Source organism: Halyomorpha halys, unplaced genomic scaffold (assembly GCF_000696795.3).
Source record: "Halyomorpha halys isolate HHAL.00 unplaced genomic scaffold, Hhal_1.1 Scaffold305.1, whole genome shotgun sequence".
Lineage (NCBI taxonomy): Eukaryota > Metazoa > Arthropoda > Insecta > Hemiptera > Pentatomidae > Halyomorpha > Halyomorpha halys.
The window spans coordinates 595,839-604,036 of NW_027105918.1; positions in this window are offsets into that span (position 1 = coordinate 595,839).

Here is an 8,198-nt window from a genome sequence, read left to right on the forward strand (position 1 = left end):
AAATATATTATTATAAATATATATACATATTGTGAATAGTTTTATAAAATGTAACACTATTTTGTAAAATAATACATAAGTTTTATTTAACTTTGCGTCTTTAAGGAATGATATTGATATTTAAAACAATGGTTGGTTCGTCATTTACATTAGATTATTCTAAAGTTATAATAATTTTTAAATTTACATTGTATTTATTCTTTACGAAGATGTGTTGTGAAGGATTGTGTAGTGTTTTCCCACATTTGTTATAATACAGAGAAACAACGGTACAAACAATGGACGAACCCTTTGTTTTATCTTGACTGTGAAAAAATGAAGACAATAGACCCTCATTTCGTTAATTTTCTTTTTCTTCGTTAATTGAATATTTCTTATCAGGAATTACTTCAGTTTTCACTCAAGTATGTAGTAAAAAAAAAAAATCATTTACACCTAATTAAAAACATATTTTTAATATAAAACTATATAATAACAAATATATGTATATAGATGATTGATGTTATTATCATTATTTATTATTTCTTTTTCACTGTAGGCCCAGCCTCATGAAATGGGGAATTGGTTAAAACTGTGGCAATCGAGTGTGATTCGGACCGAATCACCTCCTTGCATCACCGTTGATCTAGTAACAGTACTTTCTTGTCTTCTTCAGTATTTCATTGACCTTTCATGGATAAAAATGTTCAATTGTTTGTATTATTATATCCAAGAAATGTGGTGCGGTACGTACTCACACAACTTTCACTTACTGTCCTACTTTGAGATGAAATTGATTTAATGTAAGTTTTAAAACCTATATTTTTTTTTTTTATTGAGGTTGAAAGTAGATTTCATATATAGATAACTGAAAGTAAAATTTGGCCATTGACACAACAATCATAGACAAAGAAAAATTCTTTCATATTTTATATGTATCAATTGTTTATTACTAGCAAAAATGAAAGAAATGGTTAATTATTTTTTTAACCAAAAATATTATAGGTATAGTGCATCTAAGATGAGTTTACCTGTAGGGGAGGTCGAGAGTGTATAGGTACATCCTTCTAACCCGTCTACTTGACTTGGTAAACTTATAATATTGCGATAGTTTTGAGCTGATAAGAGGAATGTCTATTTGTAAAGTTGCCGAAGTACTTCGAGCAAAGGAAAGAAAGTCCAGTCAACAGAGTGGCGGGTTGGGGGCCACAGTGCATCATCTCCCTTCCTTAACCCACAGGCAAACTCATCTTTGATGAACATACTTGAAAATTTGGCATTTAAGCTCTAAATAAAAGAAAGAATATTTGGACTCGTTTTTTTAAAATAAAAAACTATTATTGGAAGAAGATAGTTGACCGTATGAAGTAGTTTGTAGGAAGATAGTCCGGTTGGCGGTCCAAAATAGTAAACGAAAACTATTTATTGTTAACCGACGTTTCGCCCCCGCATTGGTTTAGAGTGAAAATATAAAAGCTGAATCAATTGAGCTTAAAGTTTTATTAAATGGGCACAGTTATTTGCCCAATAACGCTGATTTTGCTATTACAGAAGCTTATGGAATAAAAAAAATCAGTATATTTATAATCCTAGTGACTGGTATCATATAATACAAAATAGTAAAAGAAAGAACCCGAAATGAATCGCCAAGATTTCCTTTCAACAAAACCATTGGAAGATGCTATTACCAACAGAAAAAATCAACAAGTGGACTAACAGTCAGTTCTGGCTTGAAATGAGATGGATAAAACTAGGAAGATCAACCCCAAGCAGCATAAGTTCAAATATAATTTTGACAAGGATGATACATTTCTTATAATTGATATATGTATAACAATTACAAGAAAGGAGTACAATATAAGATAGGATATAAGGAATATAAAAGAAATATATATAAAGGTAGGCCAAGAATATTAAAAATATAACAACCAATATTATATCCTGGTGGTAGGACAATTTCAAAAGAAACAAAAAAATACATCATGAGTTTATTAAAGTATATACCTCCAATTAAACACGACTTTTACAGGACATTAAGAACAACACGTGGAGATCAAAATTTACATTTAAATAACTCGGAAGAAGTAGATGTTTGTTATGATGAATAAATATAAAACTTATTACAACAAATGTTATTGTATTATTATTACATAAATTACTTATTTCTTCAGCTGGCAAAAGATAAGTCCTAACATTTTTAAGATGCTGATGTAAGATGTTCCAATAAATACTTACATTTTTATTGGAACATTTTGTATATATCTTGTTGTTTTGAAGGCTTAAACTTAGAAAAAAAACTTTATATACCTTTCTGATCAAATTAATAAACCAAGAATTTAAAAAAATTATATCAAAAAGCATTCATTTTCTCATTTTTGATTTTCTGGACTTAACGCATTGGCTTCTGAACGACTCAATTTTGAATTACTTTATGCGTTTCCATAATAGAGACTTTTGAAAATACAATTAAGTGTCCTTTAATCTAAGACAGTTCCTATCATTAAAATAATCTAACAGGTCTTAAATGAGGATTTTTCAAAATTTCTATCTCTAAATTTCGAAATAAAAAAAAAAAACAGCTTTTAAAGTTAGCAGTAGCAAACAATAGATAAAACAGAATATTAAAGAATTTTATGGATAACTAAAGGAGAATAAATACATATCGTAGTTGGAATCGAAAAAAGCCGAGAGCGACCGATAAATAATAACTTATGGAAGGATACATATAGGACTAGAAACTAGTTACTAATAGATACATAATATAATAATAGATAATGGCTGTATCTAATCGTAACTGGTTTCTAGTCCTCCTATATATATATTCTTCCTTAAATTATTATTATTATTTTTTTTATATATTTTATAAACAAAACAAAAAATTATTTATTTTATTTTCGTATATTCTCTGTATATTTATTTTAATATTTTGCCAATTCTTACAATGTTTGTATCTTGTTTTTCATTTAGCCCTGATGAAGCCATGTAAAGTGGGGCGAAACGTTGGTTAAAAATAAATAGTTTTCTTCTGCTATTTGGATACCTTTATTGACCGCAACTCTCACTATCTACCTACAAAAACCTGTTTTTCTATTGCTATATAGATTCGTTTTTAAGGTTTAACGAATATCAACATTTTTCTTGACAATAATACAACAAAGCCGAGTAAATACGACTGCGATCGGGAGAGATCGGTCGGTCTCGGCTTTTTTCGATTCCAACTACGATATGTATTTATTCTCCTTTAGTTATCCATAAAGTTATTTAATATTCTATCTTTATCTATTGTTTGCTACTGCTAACTTTAAAAGCTGTTTTTTTTTTTATTTCGAAATTTAGAGATAAAAATTTTGAAAAATCCTCATTTAAGGCCTGTCAGATTATTTTAATGATGATAAGACCTGTCTTAGATTAAAGGACACAATTGTATTTTTAAAAGTCTCTATTATGGAAATGCATAAAGTAATTCAAAATTGAGTCGTCCAGAAGCCAATGCGTTAAGTCCATTAAAAACCAAAATTGAGAAAATGAATGCTTTATGATACATTATTTTTTTTAATTTTTGGTTTATTAATTCGATCAGAAAGCTGTATAAAGTCTTTTTTCTAAGTGTAAGCTCTGCAAAACAACAAGATATATACAAAATGTTCCAATAAAACGTAAGTATTTATTGGAACATCTTGTATCATCATCTTAAAAATTTTAGGACATATCTTATAGCAGCTGTAAAAAATATGAAATTTATGTAAAAATAATACAATAACATTTGTTAATGCCACCTCAAATCGACTATGTCTTTTGACGTGACAACGTCTTATAAATCATTTTGCGGGATGCCATGTTAGAAAAAGTGTCGGAACGGAAGTAGATTGTGGGGGAGGTAATTAGTAGTGTAGTAGTGGGGGTAAGAGGATTATAGATGCTGAGAGTCATGCAGGCAAAAGTGTCCCGTAACGGAGAAGGTAGTGGTGGGGATGGGTAAGAGTGAGGTGGTGGGGGTAAGAGGATTATAGAGTATACGTTGTCACGGAAACATGTCGCCTCGGAAACTGGGTCGGATTAAACATTTATTTGGTTCAATTTAAACATTTTAAAAACTAAAACTAAAATAAACAAAATATGACTAATAATGAATACAAGTAAAAATAGAATAGTTAGATAAATTATGAAAATGACAAACTAATTTTGAAATTGTTCTACCATTAGGATTTAATATTGGTCGAGTTATATTTTTAATATTCTTGGCCTAACTTTATATATATAACGTTTCGCTCTTTGCAGGACTTGGTTCAACTGAGAAGTTGACAACAGAATGCCATTCTTATCAGCCCTGACGAAGCCCTGCAAAGAGGGACTTTGTTGGTTAACAATAAATAGGTTTTTGATACCTTTATTATCCGCCACCCGGACTCTCATCCTCCAATATACTTCGTAAGGTCAACTATCTTCATCCATTATAATTTTTTTAAAAATATATTTATTGAAATTTACAACTTTACATTATAATACATTCAGTAAATTTGATCTCAGTTATACTGGAATGATACATGTGTATAGAGAACTACCCAATGGTAGCACTGTAATGAAGTTTTTACACTAGCAGGTCTCGTGGCCTTCTTCTTTTTCATTATAATTTTTTTAAATTTATTTAATGTTTTTGATAATACAATAATTTTAACAAACACTTCAATGTAATATTTTTATGTTTTAACCAAAGTTTAGATATTTCAAATTAAAGGGAGCACTTAGACAAAACTCGAACAATTCTAAATAGTAGAAGAAACAGTTAAAATTACTATGAATTAGTTGTTTTTCAGTGTTACCAATAAATATCGAAAGAAGTATAATTTAATTTTTTTTTAAATTTATTATTAATTTAAATTTAAAATTAAGTTAAAAAATATTGATAAAAGGTGGACTTATTCACAATGGCTTCTGAAATTATCATACAATATATTCAGAAGCTATTAAAAAAAGTATATAACGAGTAAATCCTTTAATAACTAAGAATACTATTTATTTCATCAATATTTACAAAATTCAGAAAATATCAAAAAATGGACTTAACCGAATTGGCTTGTGAGCGACTCAATTAATAAACATTATTAAAATGAACCACCATGCATCTACATGTAAATGACATTCTAGTTATGGAACTGAATTGTATATGCTTAACCTTCCTTACCCCGACAGTGATTCGAACAATTTCCTCGCTTTCGATTCTATTTTAGTACCTAATGCTAACATTGTCATTGTTACTCAGAATTCTTATTCCACTCGGAATAATATTAACAGCGGCAATAAAACCCAAGTGAGCCTGCTTGGAAAGAAAATGAGGCCTTTTGTGTACGCTTACGAATTTTTTATCATTTCTAATACGATGAGAAAAAAATATAAAAACAAATAATTATTTATTGGTGTATAATGATAATAATATTTGATTATAGATTATAATATTTTTTTTTTTTTTTTCGGTTAGCTCTACAGACCTTGTGGATCATTGCCCGCCCGAACCAACCTTCTCCACACCTGCCTGTCTTGGAATACTGCTTTCTAGTTTACCTGTAGCTCTTTTCACTTCATTGTTTATTCTCTTATTTCTTGTTTATTCTCTCACATCTTGGTCTCTTATAAATTATTATAATAATTACAATGAAACTTCTCTTAACGGACACCCTAACATAACGGTGTCATCTTTTAACAGACAGTTTCATTAATGCCCAGATGCAACAAGGACAAATTTAATGCATATGAACCCCAAATTATGGATGCAGACACCAATTTCATTTCCCAGCACTTCCCTCTATAACGGTCAAAAGTCATAAAATATAAATGTAAACTCACGAATCTAAATTAGCAGTTATTTATTTCGGAAAAAAGTAAATACCATAATACTGTTTTACTGAATGTATTACAGCATTAGTAAAAATTTATATTAAATAATAAGTATACATTATTTATTTCATATACAATAAATGTAGTCATTAACTATGGAGGAAATCAGACTAAAATTATTAAAACAAAACAACATAGATTCCTTTTTATTTCTTTATATATTTTTATGCAAAGTATAAATTGTAAATTATGTGCATACACATCTAGCCATTAACTATGTATTAATTATTTTATTATATAACTGCGGCAATGGAGGAAATCAGAATAAAACAATGAAAACAAAACAACCCTTTTTATTTCTTTGTGGATTTTTAAAAATACTATAATTTTTAAATTATGTACATATACGTGTAGCCATTAGTTATAAATTAATTCTTTTATTATATAACTGAATTATAAAGGCGATGAAGCAAGACTCTTGGTCTTCGAGAGATCCCTTTTGAGAAAAATATTTGGACCTGTTAGAGAGGCCAATGTATGGAGAAGAAGGAAGAACGCGGTGTTATCGGCTTTGTACAGAGACAATGATGTCTAGTTTATCAGGTTGGGTAGACTCCAATGGGCGGGTCATGTGGCGAGAGGATGCGCGGCGATGACATCCCAAATAAAGTCCTATTCGAGCAGCTATATGAAGAGAAGAGTGTTTACACCGAACATGAGATGTTAGGATGGGATCTACGGATGACCGGGTCTTTCTGGTAACCCGAAACTGGAGAGTTGCAGCAGAAGACAGGACGGCCTGGCGGAAGCTACTAGAGGAGGCCTTGGCTCGGTTACGGGCTGTCGGGTCATCATCATCATCATGATGATTATATAACAGAAAATGTACATGATTTACAAATTATTCTTCGTTTAAACATATATTAATAAATCAAAATGAAGCTTTGTTGATTTTTGTATTATTTTATTCTTAATTTCTTCCTCATTTTCTCAGAAACGTTTTCCACTTATTTCATCGTAATACTAATTTATTTAATCCTTATAGTATTTTTTATCGAATGTGAAATATTTTAATTGAAAATAAATTATATATCGTGGCTCAAAAATCTTTATTCATTTTAACAAAACAAATCAATGCATTTTTCTAAAGACATTTTAAAAAAATTATCGTAAATGATAAAAATTATATACGTTTCCTATCAAACGCTGGTTGAGACGTGAAATCACTAGATTAATACTTTTTTTTTTGCTATAGTATCAAATCAGATTAATTTTTTCGTACTTATGTATACATGTATAGCTCATGTTCGTATGAGATAATTCTATTGTTTCACTTTTATGTTTACTCCTTTTTAACGTACAAATTTCCTTCCCTCTATGTTATACAGTCGTTTTTCTTTACAATGTGACGAATGACTTATTGTTAAGAATACCGTAGCTCGGCTGGGAGAGGGATATTAAAGATAATTAGAGGAAACGTACAGGAAAATCCTTTTCGCACCGGCCTGTCATGGTTAGTTACGCCACTAGAAAAAGATGGATCATAAATTATTAAAAAATATTAACCTCTCTGTGCCAAAAGAGTTTGTTCAATTGTTAATGTTATAATTACACGAAAGAAATACATCATATACTCCCCAAATATGTTTCAAAAAATAATATTTAAAACAAAAATATAATTTAACTGGTGTTATAACACTTATTAATAGATGTAGAATCTATGTATAATGTATGAGATATGAATTAATTTTATTTAATGATATTAAGGGTTAGATAATATTATAATAAATAATAATATTACGGTTTAAAGTTATTTACATTATCTTGTGAAATTGTTTTTGATAAGCGAAAACCCTGCTTATGACTTCTGTTATTAATATGATCAAGTCATCACAATTGTAAAACCATCTTTATAAAACTCAGCAGTAAAAAAATGCAAGAAACGCACTGATTGAACAGCAAGGATCGATTAATATTTCGAATTGGGTATGCAATAATAACTGATCCGTTTTACGACTTATAGTTTCATCTGGCTCTGATAGAATATAAAACACGTTCAGTTTAATTGTGGAAATGATGTAATTCTCAACCTTGGAATTTTCTTATGTGAATATTAAACAAAGTGCACTAAACATAATTCCTTCTAAATAGAAAATTATTTGTACTGTTGAAGTAATGTTTAGTAAATATAATATAAATAATAAGTAAATACAAATATATTATATATATTTTTATTATCTTGTTCGAGACTGTTAATTAGTTTTATCGATAGGTAACAGACCCGATATTGCTACGCTATTGCAATATCATTGGATATATATACATTAATTGAAAACTATTGAAATTTTGATAAAGATTAATGTTTTTTTTTCTTTTTTTTTTTTTTT